Source organism: Oryzias latipes, chromosome 23 (assembly GCF_053564925.1).
Source record: "Oryzias latipes strain Hd-rR chromosome 23, Olatipes_Hd-rR_3.1".
Taxonomy (NCBI): Eukaryota; Metazoa; Chordata; class Actinopteri; order Beloniformes; family Adrianichthyidae; genus Oryzias; species Oryzias latipes.
In genome coordinates, this window is record NC_136259.1 from 3534060 (window position 1) to 3551574 (window position 17515).

At 49.9% G+C, this 17515-nt stretch overlaps 1 protein-coding gene across 1 annotated transcript in view; it reads left to right on the forward strand.

Annotated features, from left to right (window-relative positions):
- Window positions 1–17515, forward strand: part of LOC105357032 (uncharacterized) — a 43590-nt gene that overhangs the window by 22684 nt on the left and 3391 nt on the right. The gene's annotated exons all lie outside the window — the stretch shown is intronic.

The window sequence follows — 17515 nt, forward strand, 5'->3', positions numbered from 1 at the left end:
ATCAGTCTCATGTAAGAAGACGATGTAGTGATGGATATTCTGGGGGAGGAGTTGAGTGAGAGTGGGGCTGTTGATTTTGCTGGGGTCATCAGGTGGGCACCGCCCTTCAGGTGTTTCTATGGTTGACCCCTTTACACCTCCAGAGGGCTCATCGGGAACACCTGGCATCCCAGGTGGATCCCCCACTCAAGCTGATGCTTAATAACCCAGACGACGGTCCTCCTCATCCATAACCAGCAATGAGCTTCCTCTGCAGCCCTGAAGAACAATTTAAAAACCTGCAGCTGAGCGTGGCCTTTGATCCCCAAGTCTTCTGTCAGGATGAGTGTTGACCGACACACAAACCCTCTACAGCCAAGCTCAACTGGGTAGAACCCAGCCTTCCACCCTCTCTGTTCTGCATCTGCTGCCAGTTTGGGATAATCTTTCGTTTATCAGCTTTCCAGAAGGCACCCTCCCAGGGCGTGGTCAGTTCTTTGAAGAACACGTGCCACATGTCAGGTCTGTGGCTGGACATTGTAATCTAAGGAGGGAAACGTGGTCTCTGGTTGAGATCTACTAATAGCTTCCAGCCTCTGCTTCCTCCAGATTGTCTGGACGCAGTTTGTCAATAACTAATCAATAGCTGAAAGCAAATTGGGTCACCTGCACAAAAAGGGGTTGGCTTGTCCGGGCCCCTGGAGGCTCGTAGAGAGAAGCAGCTGCTTCTTAACCCTTGTGCTATCCTTTAGGGTCAAGATGACCCGATCCTTACATTGACGTGTTCTCCCTACCATGACAAAGGTGGATAAAGGTGGAAAGATTTCATGTAATCCATGGACACCAGTGAAGATCACAAATCATTGAAGAAAAAAGGTTCAGAGCACTGTCTAGTGGGTCTAGATGACCCCACTCCCAATGTTAACGTGCCTAGAATAGCACAAGGGTTAAGGGGAGCACATGTCTGTCTTGCAGTTCCCTTAGAGCAGGGGTCGGCAACATGGCTCTTTTTACTCAAAGAGCCATTTGGGACCGCCCCTAATAAAAAAGAAAGCACCCGGAGCCACCACCCGTTTTGACATCATTATATATATTATGCATGTATATATTATTCAAAGATGCCCATTATGTCGATCGCAATCGACCGGTCGATCTTGAATGACATGAGTGTAGATCGCGGGCCAGAAAAGATTAAAAAAAAAAAGTACTTCTTAAAAATCCACCAGCCAATCAAAATCCTCACTGAGAAGTACGGGACTTGATTGACATGTAGATTGACCAATCGGACATCATCTGAAGCATACGTCGCTGCAAATGCACATTATGTTCTTTAAAGGATGATACCGCGGCCCCGTGTGGGAGGAGCTACTGGTTCTGGTCTGATGGCTGCATGGAGCGATGTGTTTATCAATGCATTGAAGACACTGAGAATGTGGAGAGATCAGGTTTATTATTTTGGAGAGTTCTACTTGGTAATCATGTTTCCATGTTTGAGTTCATAAAATCATCCCAGAGAAAGTTTTTGCTTCAACTCCCGCAGGGAAAGCTGTGTCTCAATCTGACGCCCGTGTTTCCATCTCTCTGACAGAGTTTGAAGCCAAAGCCCCTCCCCCGCCTCTCCACCTGCTTTACCTCTCTACCTGTTCACATCCTCTGCAGCTGAGAGTTTTTCCCCCTGCGCTCCTCAGTGTGTCCTACACAGAGAGCCCAAAATACGGTCATAGCAGGATGACACGGTAGTCAGGGCGCTCCAGCGCAGCACACGGATGAAAGAGCCGGACGCAGGTTATAGCGGGGATAGAGGGGGTTAAGCAAATGAATGGAAGAAGGCGGCCTGCTGAAGAAATATTCAATGTTGTACACATTTTATTATTAGTCTGAACTTTCTTTTATTTAGAAAAATCTTTTATCAGTCCAGTACGGAAAAAAAAACATCAGCAAAAGCTGTGTTGGGCGGTTTTTGGCTGGGTCTGGCGGTTTTCAGATGACTTTTGGGCTGGAAAACTGTGACTCTATCTGGCAACACTGGCGCAAACTCTCTGTCATCAGCGAGTTGCTCTCTGCCCCGCAGCACATAAAGTTCCCGGCAGAAGATTGGAGTGTTTATTGAAGCCGCCCCGCCTATCAGCTGTGCAGGTCTCGCCCGATAAATACCAGCTCATTACGAATGCCATGAAAAATGAACAAACTAAAATAAAATGTAATTATTATAAAATACTCATTATTTTCCAAAGTCACAGGGAGCCAGAACTGTAGGATGAAAGAGCCACATGTGGTTCCGGAGCCATGGCTTGCCGACCCCTGCCTTAGAGCTTAAGGTACTTTACAAAAATGGAAGGTACCACTGTCATTTGAGTGCTAAATGTATTGTGAAGTATTCCTAAGAATAATGTAAGTTGCATACACTAATGACACATACGGGTGATGCTGTTGGTACCCTTACGTCACACTAGTCATTAGTGAGGTGCAGGTACTGGCTCCTAACTGACAAAAAACAACATTTAAAGACTCCTTTTGCATACCATAGTATTTGTAGGGGTGGTCAAAAAAATAAGACAAATCCGTAAAACTGGCTTGCATCTTGCCTGCTTGACCCTAACTTTACCCTTGTGTGCTGTATCGTGACCTGGATCCCCACCCCGTCCATGTTTGCCCATTTCTGGCCCTCAGACAGCAGTAGAGGAAGTGTTCACTAAGGCTTTGAAGAGTTGATCAGTGTACCCACAGATACAGAACAGGGATACAATGAGCCTGTTTACATGCAGATTAACTATCCAAAAATCTTCTCTCAGAGATACAAACGGGAGATCTTTTTCTTTACCAAGCCTTTAACTTTATGTAATATTTATATTCTTTATGTGTGTTAAATAGTAAATGTAAATTCACTTTGACAGGCTAATTGCTCATATTTTTAATAATTACCCATAGATCTTCTTCCAATTATTTCCTGTATTTCTTGTTTGCAGAGCTGTTTCCTTTTGTATTGATAAAAAATTGCTTCACAATTGACTTTTTTGTTTTATTTTGTTCAATATTCCAATGGCAGTTTGCATCAAGAGCAGCTGCAGGCTGTGCCTATTTCTATTCCACACATGTGTTTTCCAAACCAAACCATGAAATTCTTAGATTTTTTTTTCATGCAAAACCAATCGGCTGCATCTGTTCCCATTTCCATCTGCAGACTCTGTAAACACTCTCTGCAGACTGTTTATTTCTGAGCTGATGAACTGCTCTAATTTGCACGCTTGCTCTCTGTCATGTTGCGACTGGTCTGAGACCCAAAACCATTGATGTGGTGTATTAATCCATTAGTGAAAGACATTTTCCTGCTGTTTGCTTTATGTGAGCAGTCACACATCCTCAAAGTGACTGAAAGTAATACTGCAAGAGTTTGACTACTTTCCTGTCTCGGACTGATTGACCGTTACAGCCAGGAAAGAAAGTCTTGCTGGTTTAATTAAGGTCTGCTTGTGTTTCCACTATGCTTATGATATCCATTAGGTTTCTATAGAAAAACAAAAGCAAGATTTGAAGGACTGCCAGGGGGTCACATTTTGGTTAAAATTTAAAACAGCCATAAGGTTTTAGTGGAACATTTTGTTGTGAAGATTTGGAACAACCTTTAATGAGGAAAACTACAAAATTTCCAAACCAGCTTCCATCCATCTATCCTCCAAATTTGCTGGATCCCTTTCGGGTTCAAAGGGAGTTGCTGGAGCCAATCCAGGTACTGTGGGGCAAAGTTGGGGAACACCCTGCATTCTGAAAAGAGTTTTTGGGCTGTAGTTGGAAAGATAAACTTTTTTACATTAATCTAACTTAATTATTTAGTTTGGTGAAAATAAATCATTTTTTTTCTTCTGTTCATTCAACTTAAAAATAACACGTACTTGTCTAACATAGTTATTTTACTTTCAATCAACTTAATTCAATTAAGTTGGTGTAACTGTGGTGTGAAGCTGTCAATGCGTCATGACGTCATAACATCAGGCAGCGCAAGGAATTGTGGGATACCACAATTCTTTCCCTATCTGGGCAGATTGCGGTTTAAGTGTGAGTTTTTCTCCATGTGTTTTGTTGTCTAGCTGTTTTACTCTTTTTCAACTAGTTATTTAAACTGTTATGTTTATTTCTTTTTGCACCACAAGTTAGAGGGAGGGAGAGGATGATGACCAACCCCCTTGTGCGGAAAAGTACCGTTTGTCGCAGTGGCGGTTTTTGATATGGGCGATGTGGGCGGTCGCCCAGGGCGGCACTTCATAGGGGGCGGCATTTGCCGTTCCCGAGGCGTTACACTTAATATGCTACATACTAAATTCAAAGAGGAAGCTTGGAGCTTTTTATTTGAAATTGCTTCAGCAGCCGACACTTAATGCTTTTATTTAGACACATCAGACTCTTAAGAATGTCTTCCTCTTATTTGCTCTTCACACTTATGGTGCAAAAAAAAAAAGACTACCTCAGAGTGAAACAACGTAAAACAGGCACATGGAAATGAATTAGGCAGAACAAACATCCGTGCTCAACCCAATTTCGAAAAAAGCAGGCAATGGAGATTATTTCCCACAATTCTTTGCTCCAACACAGCAGACCCGATGCGCACGTGACCACCGCCCTCTGCTGCAAGACGATTGCGGCCACACCTCTTTGCGGTAGTCTTTGGAACATAAGTCAAAAAACTCGAGAGGGGAGCGCAACTCGCCGGTGGCTGGCTGAATCACACTAATAGGCGATTGGGGGTCTTTTTCTATCTGACAATCAACTCTGGGCCGCAGCTGCGCCTCCCGTCATAGAGACGGAGCCGCATGTGTCAGAGGGAAGAGGAGGGGGGGGAGGGGGGATGAGCGCAGACCATTTTTCATGGATTGAGTTTCTTTGGAGGATTTCTACTGTTGGTGTTGCACAAATTTAGGGAAATGCCAAATATTTTTGGAGTAATCCCACTGATGAGTTCTAAGATTTAGTCTTTAATGTTCTATAAGACCTAAACATATAAATCACAATAAGTTTTATTTTTTAGATCTAATCCCTCTGATATGTTTCACAAAGACACACACAGGACGTCACACATTAAGAAATTATTGCTAAAAATGAAGCAGGAGTCTAGCTCTAAAAAAAAAATGCTCTAAAAAAATGATGAAAGAGCAAAAAAAAATGGAATTATTTGATATGTAATTTCTTAATATTTCCAGGCTTTCTTTGTTTTGTCCTGCAGCATGTTCATATTTGTATAATTTTGACAGAATATATTTATATGGAGAACAAAATATTACAAGTTATTTAAGGTTTAACTTGAGTTATTCTGGATTAATGTTCCTGTTTTTATTAATATTTATGTTCAAAAAGTTCAGTTTAAAAGGTTTAAAAGTTTAGCTTTAGTGTGTTCAGTAAATGTTTATCTTCTGCAGCTTCTTGCAGCTAATCCATCTCAAAACTCTTCACAGAATTTACTACACTGGACAGAGGATGTTCAAGATGGGTCTCAGTAACTCAGACATTTGCGAGCACTGTGATAATAATCTACCCGACAGCTACATGCACGCACTGTGGTTCTGCACTCCTGTCAGGGCTCTCTGGCAGCAGGTATGTGCCGATTTATCAGTCTGGCTTAAGGTTTCAATCACTGCCTCACCGTCACTTTGTGTGCTTGGTGACATGAGTGCCATCGATATAGAAGAAGGATTAGCATCTATCATTTTCATAACTCTTTGTATTGCCAAAAAAACTATTTTAATAAATTGGAAAAACAAGAAAAATATAAACATAAGTCAACACAGAAATCTGCCGTTTGATCATATCAGCTTGGAAAAAATGTCAGCCCAAAGCTCAAGTAACTTTGAAAGAATTCAGTCTCTCTGGTCTCCTGTGGTTGACTCCATGACTTAGGGGGTGGAGGGCCTGGTCGTCGCTGCTCCTTGCCCTTCTGCCGTGGTTTGGGGTGGGGGTCGGGGCTTCCGGTGCCTGGCGGGGGCGGTGGGGGGCTCCGTTGGTCGGGGGGTCGGGTCCGGTGCCTGGGTGGGGCGGGCTGGGGCGCTGCGTGGTCCTCTGGGCTTGGGTGTGGGGGTGCGTGGTGGGGGGGTGGGGTGGTGGTCTGGCTTGGCTTGGGGGGGTGGTCCCTTTGCCTGTGCTGGGGGGGGTTGGCGGGGGGCCCTGCTCGGGTGGGGGGGGCCCAGCGGCGCCGGATGGGCTGCCCATCTGCACCTGGGGCTGGGATCGGCCCTTCCCTGGCTCTGGGACGGGACGGGACAACCCTCTCGGGGCCCCCGGTCGCTCTGGGTGTCACCCGCTTCGGCTGCGGGGTCTGGGGTGGGGTGGGGTGGGGGGCTTGTCGGCCCTGTCCTGTGGGGGGGCGTTCTGGGGGGGAGGGGGGGCCCATTATTAGTACGGGTCGGGGGGGCTAGCGGGTCGGGGTCTCCGCTGAGGCAATCAGTGGTTGCCTCGGCCGGTTGGCCTCCTCGGTCCCGTCGAGGCCTGACCAGAGCTCTTCTAGGGCCGGCGTCTGGGGGTGGGGGCCTGGGCTTGCTCCGGGGGGGGGCGACGCTTTCTGGCTCCTCTCTCTCTGTGTGGGGTGGGTGGTGCCGGGCCTGGGGTGTCGGCGCCTCCGGGGGTGGGCCCCTGGGCTGGGTGGCCCTGGCCCCTTTGCTGGGGGTGGGCTGGGGGACGGCTGTTTGACCACCGGGGGACAGTCTACCAGCTGTCCCCAACTTACCCCCTTCCTTATATATAACCTCATATTAGGGTGAGGGGGTGGGGGGTTTAGCCTGCGATGCGCCTTGGGGGGGGGCTACTTGGGAGTGGCCCCCCTCCTATGGTTGCCGTATGGAGTGGGCCCCCCCTCTTTCGGTTTTATTTGCACCTTAGACACGTAGGGTCCTTGGTAGGGGGGGTGCTTGGACATCACTGCCAGCAAGCAGCAGATGTGCTCCTGGCACCCTACCCGCCAATTTTAACTGCACCTTAGACATTTAGGGCCCCTTGGTGTGGAGGGTGAGGGGACATCACTGTGAGTAATCAGGAGATGTCCCCTTAGTGCCCTACTCGCCAATTTTAACTGCACCCCCCTTAGTACACACACCCCTCCCCCTTCAATATATACATTCAAACATAAACACACACACATGCACACAAACACCCTCTCAAACACCCATACACGCACACACATTTTACAAGGAAGGTGGGACCTGGGTCCATCTGTCCCCTACCCCGTCCCTGGTGGGGGGTGTGGGCCCCTTGGCGATGGCGGCCGTGTCCCTTGGGTGCCGGCTCCCTGGGCCCGGCGGTGCTCTCTCCGCACGGTGGGGGGGTTCATATTACACCTGAGCCGGGGGTGTTCGTGTCCCTGGGGGGTGGGTCCTGGTCCTTGCCCCTGGGCGCTGGGCCCCGCCAAACTTCCAACATGGCCGAGCCTGGTCGGGCCATATTTATAACATCCCTTATGGGCCGCCCTTTTTTCCCCGGGGTTCCCCCCTCCTGGGCGGGGGCGGCGGGCCCCTGCCTTGCTCCTACCTGGACCAACCGTGGGCCGGGTGGGTGGCTGCCTGGAGTGCGGAGCGGGTCTCCCTTGGGGGGTCCTGGCTCGTACCTGGGGTCGGGGCGGGGGGATGCCCGGAACTCCTGGGTGGTGGTGGGGTGCTCGTCTGGGGCTGTGGGCGTCCCTCTCCGGTGGGGCCCTGCGTTGGGCTCTTCCGGCGCGGCGGGGGGCTGCTTTCCTGGCTGGGCTGGGGCGGCGCTCTCTTTCCCTCTGCGCCTCCCTGCTCTCTGGCTCTGGGGGCCTCGCGGCGGTCCTGCTGGCCCTGGCCTGGGTGGCGGTCTTGGTCGCCCGGGGGGCGGTTGTTCCCTGCCTGTTCCCGTGTGGCGCTGGGGGAATTCCGGCTGCCGCTGCTGCTGCGGCGGGGGTATGGGTGTGGGGGTGGCTGGGCGCTCCTCCTCCTTCTTTTCACATTCCACCATCCATTTTAGAAGAACATAAACACTCACCTGAGCACAGGTGTTAGCTCACCTTTGCACTAATAGTTTGCATGATTGAATGAATGAAAGATTTCACACTAGTTGGTTTAAAGGCATAAGTATGCGTTCGTGAACACTATCTGTTTTGTGTGCATGTTGACATGTGGACATTTCTGCGGCTAGCAGGTGTGTTGATAATATTTGAGTGTGTGTGAACAGGCCCCGCCCTTTTTGTACTACATTTGAACCGTACCGTAACGATAAACAACCAGTAAACCTGCCTGCTCTATGCTGCTTCATGGTCTTACCCCCCTTCCCCTCCTATTATCACCCTCCTACCCCCCCCTCTCTCTAACGTCCCTCTCTCTTGTTCCCCTCTTTCCTTTTCCGTCCGGTCCAACACCAAAGATTTTCAAACATGATTGAAATTAATAAAGTTTGGCCTCAATTACAAAAGGGGTTTATTCAGACATACCTTTGGTTTGTCTGAAGATGAATAACCCCTCTTGTTAGAATAAAATATGTCCAACACAAGAGGCCCTCAGCTCTCATCTGTTTGCCTAGCTGTTGGACAGGACAAGTTAAAAAAAAAAAAAAAAAAAAAAAAAAAAATGTTTATCTTCTTCGGCCCAAAACCTTAAGTGTGTTTTTAACTTAGGCCCCTGTGTGACTGAGTTTGACCCCCCTGTAATACGAGTCTAGAAAATTCATGCATTTTTTGAGTAAAATGGCTAAATAGAAGACAGGGAACACAAATTTTGTATGTGTGTGTGTGTGTGGGGGGGGGGGGGGGGGGGGCGCTGGTGGGGTTACTCGCCATGGGAGTAAGTTAGTGTAGAACCGCCACTGGTTTGTCCCAATATTCTTTTTTTTTTTTTTTTTTAACTTGTCCTGTCCAACAGCTAGGCAGACAGATGAGAGCTGAGGGCCTCTTGGGTTGGACATATTTTACTTTAACAAGAGGGGTTATTAATCTTCAGACAAACCAAAGGTATGTCTGAATAAACCCCTTTTGTAATTGAGGCCAAACTTTATTAATTTCAAACATGTCTGAAAATCTTTGGTGTTGGACCGGACGGAAAAGGAAAGAGGGGAAGAAGAAAGAGGGACGTTAGAGAGAGGGGGGGTAGGGGGTGATAATAGGAGGGGAAGGGGGATAAGACCATGAAGCAGCATAAATCAACAAGTTTACTGGTTGTTAATCATTATGGTAAGGTTCAAATGTAAAAAAAAAAAAACAAAAAAAAAAAGGGCGGAGCCTGTCCACACACACACTCAAATGTTATAAACACACCTGTTAGTTGCAAAAATGTCCACCTGTCGACATGTAGGCAAAACAGATAGTGTTCACACGCATACTTATGCCTTAAAACCAACTAGTGTGAAATATTTCAGTCATTCAGTCTGTTGAGCTGACACCTGTGCTCAGGTGAGTGTTTATGTTCTTCTAAAATGGATGGTGGAACGTGAAAAGAAGGAGGGAGAGTGCCCAGCCATCCCCACCCCAAGACCCCCACCGCACCAGCAGCGGCAGCCGGATTCCCCCCAACACCACACGGGAACCGGCAGGGAACAACCGCCGCCCGGGCGACCAAGCCCGCCACCCAGGCCAGGGCCAGCAGGGCCGCCGCAAGGCCCCCAGAGCCAGAGAGCAGGGAGGCACGGAGGGAAAGAGGGCGCCGCCCCAGCCCAACCAGGAGAGCAGCCCCCCCGCCGCGCCGGGAGAACCCAACGCAGGGCCCCACCGGAGAAGGACGCCCACAGCCCCAGACGAGCACCCCACCACCACCCAGGAGTTCCGGGCATCCCCCCGCCCCAACCCCAGGTACGGGCCAGGACCCCCCAAGGGAGACCCACTCCGCACTCCAGGCAGCCATCCGCCCGGCCAACGGTTGGTCCAGGGAGGAGCGAGGCAGGGGCCCGCCGCCCCCGCCCAGGAGGGGGGAACCCCGGGGAAAAAAGAGGGCCCACAAGGGGTGTTGTAAATATGGCCCGACCAGGCTCGGCCACAGTTGGAAATTTGGCGGGGCCCAGCACTCAGGAGCAAGGACCAGAACCCACCCCCCAGGGACACGAACACCCCCGGCTCAGATGTAATGTGAACCCCCCCACCGCGCAGAGAGAGCACCGCCGGGCCCAGGAAGCCAGCACCCCGGGGACACAGCCGCCGTTGCAAAGGGGCCCGTACCCCCCACCAGGGAAGAGGCAGGGGACAGATTGTCCTAGGTCCCACCTTCCTTGCAAAATGTGTGTGCGTGTATGTGTGTTTGAGAGAGTGTGTGTGTGCATGTGTGTGTGTTTATGTTGGGATGTATATATTGAGGGGGGAGGGGTGTGTGTACTAAGGGGGGTGCGGTTAAAATTGGCGGGTAGGGCACTAAGGGGACGTCTCCTGATTACTCACAGTGACGTCCCCTCACCCTCCCCACCAAGGGGCCCTAAATGTCTAAGGTGCGGTTAAAATTGGCGGGTAGGGTGCTAGGAGGACATCCGCTGCTTGCTGGCAGTGATGTCCAAGCACCCCCCCTACCAAGGGCCCTACATGTCTAAGGTGCAAATAAAACCGAAAGAGGGGGGGCCCACTCCATACGGCAACCACAGGAGGGGGGTCACTGCCTAGTAAACCCCCCCCCCCCAAGGCTCATCGCAGGCTAAGCCCCCCACCCCCACCAATATTGGTTTGTCCCAATATTGAAGACAGTTCACGACACGTGAGCTCCTGCCTGGGTCATTCATGTCTTTGATATGGAGATTACAAGGCCTATTGGTTGAAACTTTAGCTAAATGTGTCAATTTAAGTTGTAAAAACAAATAAAATTACAAAAAATGTAATTTAAATCAACATTAAAGTTAGTTAGACAAAAAATAAGTTGAATGAACTTAATTCAATTACGTGTTACCAATTGAAGTGATTCATGTAACCCTTGTGCTATCCTAGGCACGTTAACATTGGGAGTGGGGTCATCTAGACCCACTAGACAGTGCTCTGAACCTTTTTTCTTCAATGATTTGTGATCTTCACTGGTGTCCATGGATTACATGAAATCTTTCCACCTTTATCATGGTAGGGAGAACACGTCAATGGTCATCTTGACCCCATAGGATAGCACAAGGGTTAAGTTGGATCAACTTTTTTCTTTTTAGAGTGTGGACAGGTTGCTAGTTTGTTGCAAGGCACAATGGAACCACTGCAAAGGAACTGAACTGAAAAACACACAACTTGCTAAAACCTGTCATGTCCCACATCAGCACTATGGGGGTCCCTTCATTGAGATCTGATTCATTTTTTTTAACCCCTTGACACCTATTGATGCGAATTTGCATCAACAGGCTCCAAACATACCTTATTTTACATACTTGAAAGCAAAAATACAAGTGATTTTAACAGGGTTAAAAGGTTTAAAGCAAAGCAAATATAAAAACACTGTCAGAGTGGTTACACTGCCCAGATACAAAGGATCTGGAGGAGCACTGAGACAAAAATGATTGAGTTGTTTTCATGTCCAAATCTCAGCCCAGTATTGGAATCAAACTTAACTTTTCTGCCACTGTAATTTTAAAGACAAAACTTGATAAAGATATCCACATCTCAAACTGTGTTGATAGTGTTGGGTAAATGCACCCTAGTGGAGTCTGGTCCGGGACCAAGAACCACTCTTGGACCCATTGTTGGGAGAGGGGAGTGGATAACTGAATCCAAGTGCAGACACAAACTGATAGAAGTTAGGTTATTTAATTTGAGCAGGCAGGCAGGCAGGCAGGCAGGCAAGAGATGCAAAAGTTATTTTAGTTGCTCTTGAGTGTGAAGGATTGTTCAAAGCCAAGGACTTGTTCCCACAGGGTGAACAATAATCTGGCGCTGGCTGGAGATCCTCCTCAGGAATAAATAGAGTCTGTGATGGCCTGCAGGTGGGGAGGTGCTGATTGTAGAGATGAGCAGCAGGTGTTGGGCTCCAAGGAGGAGGCATGCTCAACAGAACCACAACAGTACCCCCCCCCTCAACGGGAGCCACCAGGCGATGGAAAACGGTCTGGACGACGCCTGCGAAGATCCCGGATCAGGGAGTCATCCAGGTTAAAGGACCGAGGAACCCAGGCACGCTCTTCCGGGCCATACCCCACCCAGTCAACGAGGTACTGGAACCCTCGACCACGTCGACGAACATCCAGAAGACGTCGGACAGAGTAGGCGGGCCGGCCACCAACCAACCGGGCAGGAGGAGGGGGCTTGGAAGGAGGGACCAAGGCACTGGAACAGACCGGCTTGAGGTGTGAGACATGGAAAACGGGATGAACCTTCATGGAGGCAGGGAGCCGGAGCTTGACCGCAGACGGGTTGATGACAGCCAAAACCTCAAAGGGGCCCAAGTAACGGGGAGATAGCTTCCTTGAGTCAGTACGGAGTTGGATATTCTTGGAAGACAGCCACACCTTCTGACCAGGGCTATAGCAGGGAGAAGACCTCCGGGCATCAGCCACGCGGCAGCTACGTTCCCGAGCACGCAGGAGTGCCCGATGAGCCAATCTCCACACTCGACGGCACCTGCGGATGTGCAGCTGGACAGATGGCACAGAAACCTCCTCCTCCTGGGCTGGAAACAGGGGTGGCTGAAACCCCAGAGAGCATTCAAATGGTGACAGACCTGTAGCAGAGCAGGTGAGGGAATTATGGGCATACTCAACCCAGTCCAAGTAATCGCTCCAGGAGGAGGGGTTTGCCTCAGTCACACACTGCAGGGCTGTCTCCAGATCCTGGTTGGTGCGTTCGGCCTGTCCGTTGGTCTGAGGGTGAAAACCTGAGGACAAACTGAGAACCAGCAGGGGGTTGATGCGAGGCCTTATTACGAGCACACGTTGGGCAGGCAGCAACATACTGCCGTACGTCCTTCTCCAAGGTCGGCCACCAGAATCTGCGTCTCAGCAGCGAGCAGGTGCGGGCCCCACCAGGATGACAGGTACGGCGAGAGGTGTGACCCCACTGGATGACCTGTGAGCGAACAGAGTCTGGCACAAAAAGGCGTTTAGCTGGGCCTGTACCTTGATCTGGTTGTTGTTGCTGGGCCTCTAAAACTTTGTCCTCGATCTCCCAAGAGACAGCAGCAAGTGTACATGATGAAGGAAGGATGGGTTGCGGCAGTGTTGGTGCATCTAAAGTAAACTGGCGAGACAAGGCATCAGGTTTCTGGTTCTTGGAACCTGGCCTGTAGGACAAAAGAAGGTTAAAACGAGTGAAAAACAAAGACCACCGCGCCTGACAGGGATTGAGTTGTTTTGCTGATTGTAGGTAGGAGAGGTTTTTATGGTCAGTCCAAATGATAAAGGGATTCTTGGTTCCTTCCAACCAGTGTCTCCAATGTTCCAAAGCTAGCTTAACAGCCAACAACTCTCGATCTCCCACATGGTAATTTCTCTCAGCTGGGGTCAGGCGTCGGGAGAAAAACGCGCAAGGGTGCAATTTTTGTGTGTCCATGGATCGTTGTGACAGAACGGCTCCTACCCCAGTGTCAGATGCGTCTACCTCCACGATAAATTGCAGGGTTGGATCAGGATGACGAAGAACAGGAGCTGATGTGAACCTCTCTTTCAGCGTGGAGAAGGCCTTGGCTGCCTCCTCTGACCAGTGGAAAGAGACAGATGGAGAAGTTAATCTTGTCAGGGGAGCAGCTATCTGACTGTAATTTCGGATGAACCTGCGGTAGAAATTGGCGAACCCCAGGAAACGTAGTTGTTTTACAGTGGTGGGGGTAGGCCAGTCTGCTACAGCTCGTATCTTTTCAGGGTCAGCTTTGACCTGCTTGTTCTCAAAGATGTAGCCGAGGAAGGATATGGAGGTGGTGTGGAACTGACACTTCTCAGCTTTCACGAATAACCGGTTTTCCAATAGTCTCTGTAGCACTTGTTGCACATGTTGGATGTGCTCTGTGACTGAGGGGGAGAAAATAAGGATGTCATCTAGATAGACAAACACAAACCGGTTCAAGAAATCTCTTAGAACGTCATTTACAAGTGCTTGGAAAACTGCAGGGGCATTACAAAGACCAAAAGGCATAACCAGGTATTCAAATTGGCCTAGTGGAGTGTTGAAAGCTGTCTTCCATTCATCTCCCTCCTTCATCCTTACCAGATGGTAGGCATTTCGAAGGTCTAGTTTGGAGAAGATTGTGGCATCCTGGAGAGAGTTAAAAGCTGAATCAATGAGTGGCAGGGGATATTTGTTCTTCACAGTGATGTTGTTCAACCCCCGGAAATCGATGCAGGGACGGAGAGTACCCTCTTTCTTCGTGACAAAGAAAAACCCAGCTGCTACTGGAGAAGAAGAGGGTCTGATGATTCCTGCAGCTAGAGAAGTTGTAATGTAGTTTTCCATGGTTTCCATTTGTGGCCTAGACAGGTTATACAGACGGCTGGTTGGTAGAGGGGCCCCTGGGAGCAGGTCGATAGCACAATCATAAGGACGGTGTGGTGGAAGGACAAGGGCACGATCCTTGCAGAAAACTTCCTTAAGGTCATGATAGACTTCTGGAATGGTGGACAGGTCAGGTGGGTCAGGTGGGGATGTAGTGGAAGGACCTGAAGGCACAGCAGAGAGAAGACAGGATGTGTGACATGTGTCACTCCAGTTCAGGATGGTCCCCGTCCTCCAATCCACATGAGGATTGTGTGAGACCAACCAAGGATGTCCAAGGACCACTGGGTTTTCTGGAGAGGCAACTATGAGAAATTGGAGCTGTTCGTGGGGATTACCAGAGGTAATAAGCTTAATTGGGGCTGAGCGTTGAGTGATCCGGTAAAGCTCCCGGCCATCTAAAGCTCGTGCAACAGTGGGTGAAGGGAGGTTCTCTAGAGGAAGACTGATCTGGGACGCCAAGGTCTGGTCAAGGAAGTTAGCCTCTGCTCCTGAGTCCACCAATGCCAGAACTGGATGGGACGACTGATTAATGCACAGCGTAGCCGAGAGCAGGGTCTTTGTGTGGGTGATGTTAGTGGAGGTAGTCGTGGTCGTCAATACCCCCACTGCTACTGACGACCACTGTCTTTTGGCCAGATCGGACAGGAAATGACAACATGTCCAGGAGTTCCACAGTACAGACAGGCCCCACTAGATATTCGTCGCTGGCGTTCCTCAGTGGAGAGGCGGGCTCGACCCAGTTGCATAGGTTCCTCAGGTGGAGGGCTTGCAGCATGGAGCGGGTGAGAAGGTGGACATGAGGAGATTAATGAACGTGGACTAGGTCCCTGTTCCCTTGCTCGATCCCGCCGCCTGTTGTCCAGCCTGATTGTCAGGGAGATGAGGTCACCTAAGGTTGAGGGTGGATCTCTTGAGGCCAACTCATCTTTCAGCTGCCCGTTGAGACCATTTGTGAACAATGCCTGCAGTGCCTCGTCATTAAAGCCCACATCTGCAGCCACAGTCTGGAAATCCACAGAATACTCTGCAGCGCTCCGGGCTCCTTGTCTCATGGAGATCAACTGCCTTGTGGAATCCCCTCCTCTCACTGGGTGGTCAAAAACACGTTTTAAGTTCTCTACAAAGTCAGAGTAGGACAGCTGCCCAAAGCCATGCCGGTCGAAAGAGGCTTCTGCCCACTGCAATGCCTTGCCATCCAGGAGACCAACAACATATGACACCTTTGCTTGGTCACTGGCGTAAGAGAGAGGCTTCTGTTCAAAAATTAAAGAACACTGTAACAGAAAACCCCTGCACTTACCCAGGTCTCCGGAATATGGTTTGGGATCCGGGATGTGGGTCTCTCTCACATCTGCGGGCGGGTTTCCTGGAAAAACAGATTGAAGCGGAGCTGGTGTAGGTTGTGCTGCAGGGGCGGTGTGAGTGGACAAAGACTGAGTGAGTCGATCCAACTGAGCCAGAACTGCATTGAACTTGTGATCCAGGTTAAGGATCATCTGTTTGTGGCGTAGAAAGTTCACATCAGAGTGAGGAAGGGGATGCTGAGCAGGGTCCTGGGAAGCAGACATGTCCGCTGGATCCATATTAAATGGCCAGATTATTCTGTTGGGAGAGGGGAGTGGATAACTGAATCCAAGTGCAGACACAAACTGATAGAAGTTAGGTTATTTAATTTGACTTGGCAGGCAGACTGATAGGCAGGCAGGCAGACTGGAAGGCAGGCAGGCAGACTGGAAGGCAGGCAGGCAGACTGGAAGGCAGGCAGGCAGACTGGAAGGCAGGCAGGCAGACTGGAAGGCAGGCAGGCAGGCAGGCAGACTGGAAGGCAGGCAGGCAGGCAGGCAGACTGGAAGGCAGGCAGGCAGGCAGACTGGAAGGCAGGCAGGCAGGCAGGCAGACTGGAAGGCAGGCAGGCAGGCAGGCAGACTGGAAGGCAGGCAGACTGGAAGGCAGGCAGACTGGAAGGCAGGCAGACTGGAAGGCAGGCTGGAAGGCAGGCAGACTGGAAGGCAGGCAGGCAGGCAGGCAGACTGGAAGGCAGGCAGACTGGAAGGCAGACTGGAAGGCAGACTGGAAGGCAGACTGGAAGGCAGACTGGAAGGCAGGCAGGCAGGCAGGCAGACTGGAAGGCAGGCAGGCAGGCAGACTGGAAGGCAGGCAGGCAGGCAGGCAGACTGGAAGGCAGGCAGGCAGGCAGGCAGACTGGAAGGCAGGCAGGCAGGCAGGCAGACTGGAAGGCAGGCAGGCAGGCAGGCAGACTGGAAGGCAGGCAGGCAGACTGGAAGGCAGGCAGGCAGGCAGGCAGACTGGAAGGCAGGCAGGCAGGCAGGCAGACTGGAAGGCAGGCAGGCAGGCAGGCAGACTGGAAAGAGATGCAAAAGTTATTTTAGTTGCTCTTGAGTGTGAAGGATTGTTCAAAGCCAAGGACTTGTTCCCACAGGGTGAACAATAATCTGGCGCTGGCTGGAGATCCTCCTCAGGAATAAATAGAGTCTGTGATGGCCTGCAGGTGGGGAGGTGCTGATTGTAGAGATGAGCAGCAGGTGTTGGGCTCCAAGGAGGAGGCATGCTCAACAGAACCACAACACCCATATTTTGAGGTGGTCTCAGTTAGTTTCCAATCAGACTGTTTAATCTGTTTAATCGTTAAAACAAATGCTATATGTTTCGACTTTTGTTCACTTTCAAGAAAAAACTGTTTCCTTCTCTTTTATGGCCATGTTTCCCTCAAAAGACACAAACACATGAAAGTGGGATTGAGTTTGAGGTCAGACAAAGACTGACAGCAGATTCTGGGGTGTAGCTTTAACACAATATATGTACTGTTATATCACGGCACCAGGGGATGTTTGCATCATCTAAATGGTCCAATGGAGGTTTGGAAATATTATTTAGAGTAAGAGTTTAAAGAAGGTGGGTGTTTTCTCTTTCTGTCTGATCCTCTGTGTTTATACTAAAACTGCAGCTGCAAAAATGAATGCTCGTATGTTTTTATGTGATGAATTATCAACCTTTTTTGTTTCATACATCAACAGGGGTCAAACCATAAATCCCACAGCAGGCTGAGATGTCCTCCTGACCACAACACGTTTCATTCCATCAGCTCCAGTTCCATTTTTCTACCATCGCTTTAGAGAGGATTTCCTTAAAAAAAGGCTTCATAAACTCTAGATGATGCCT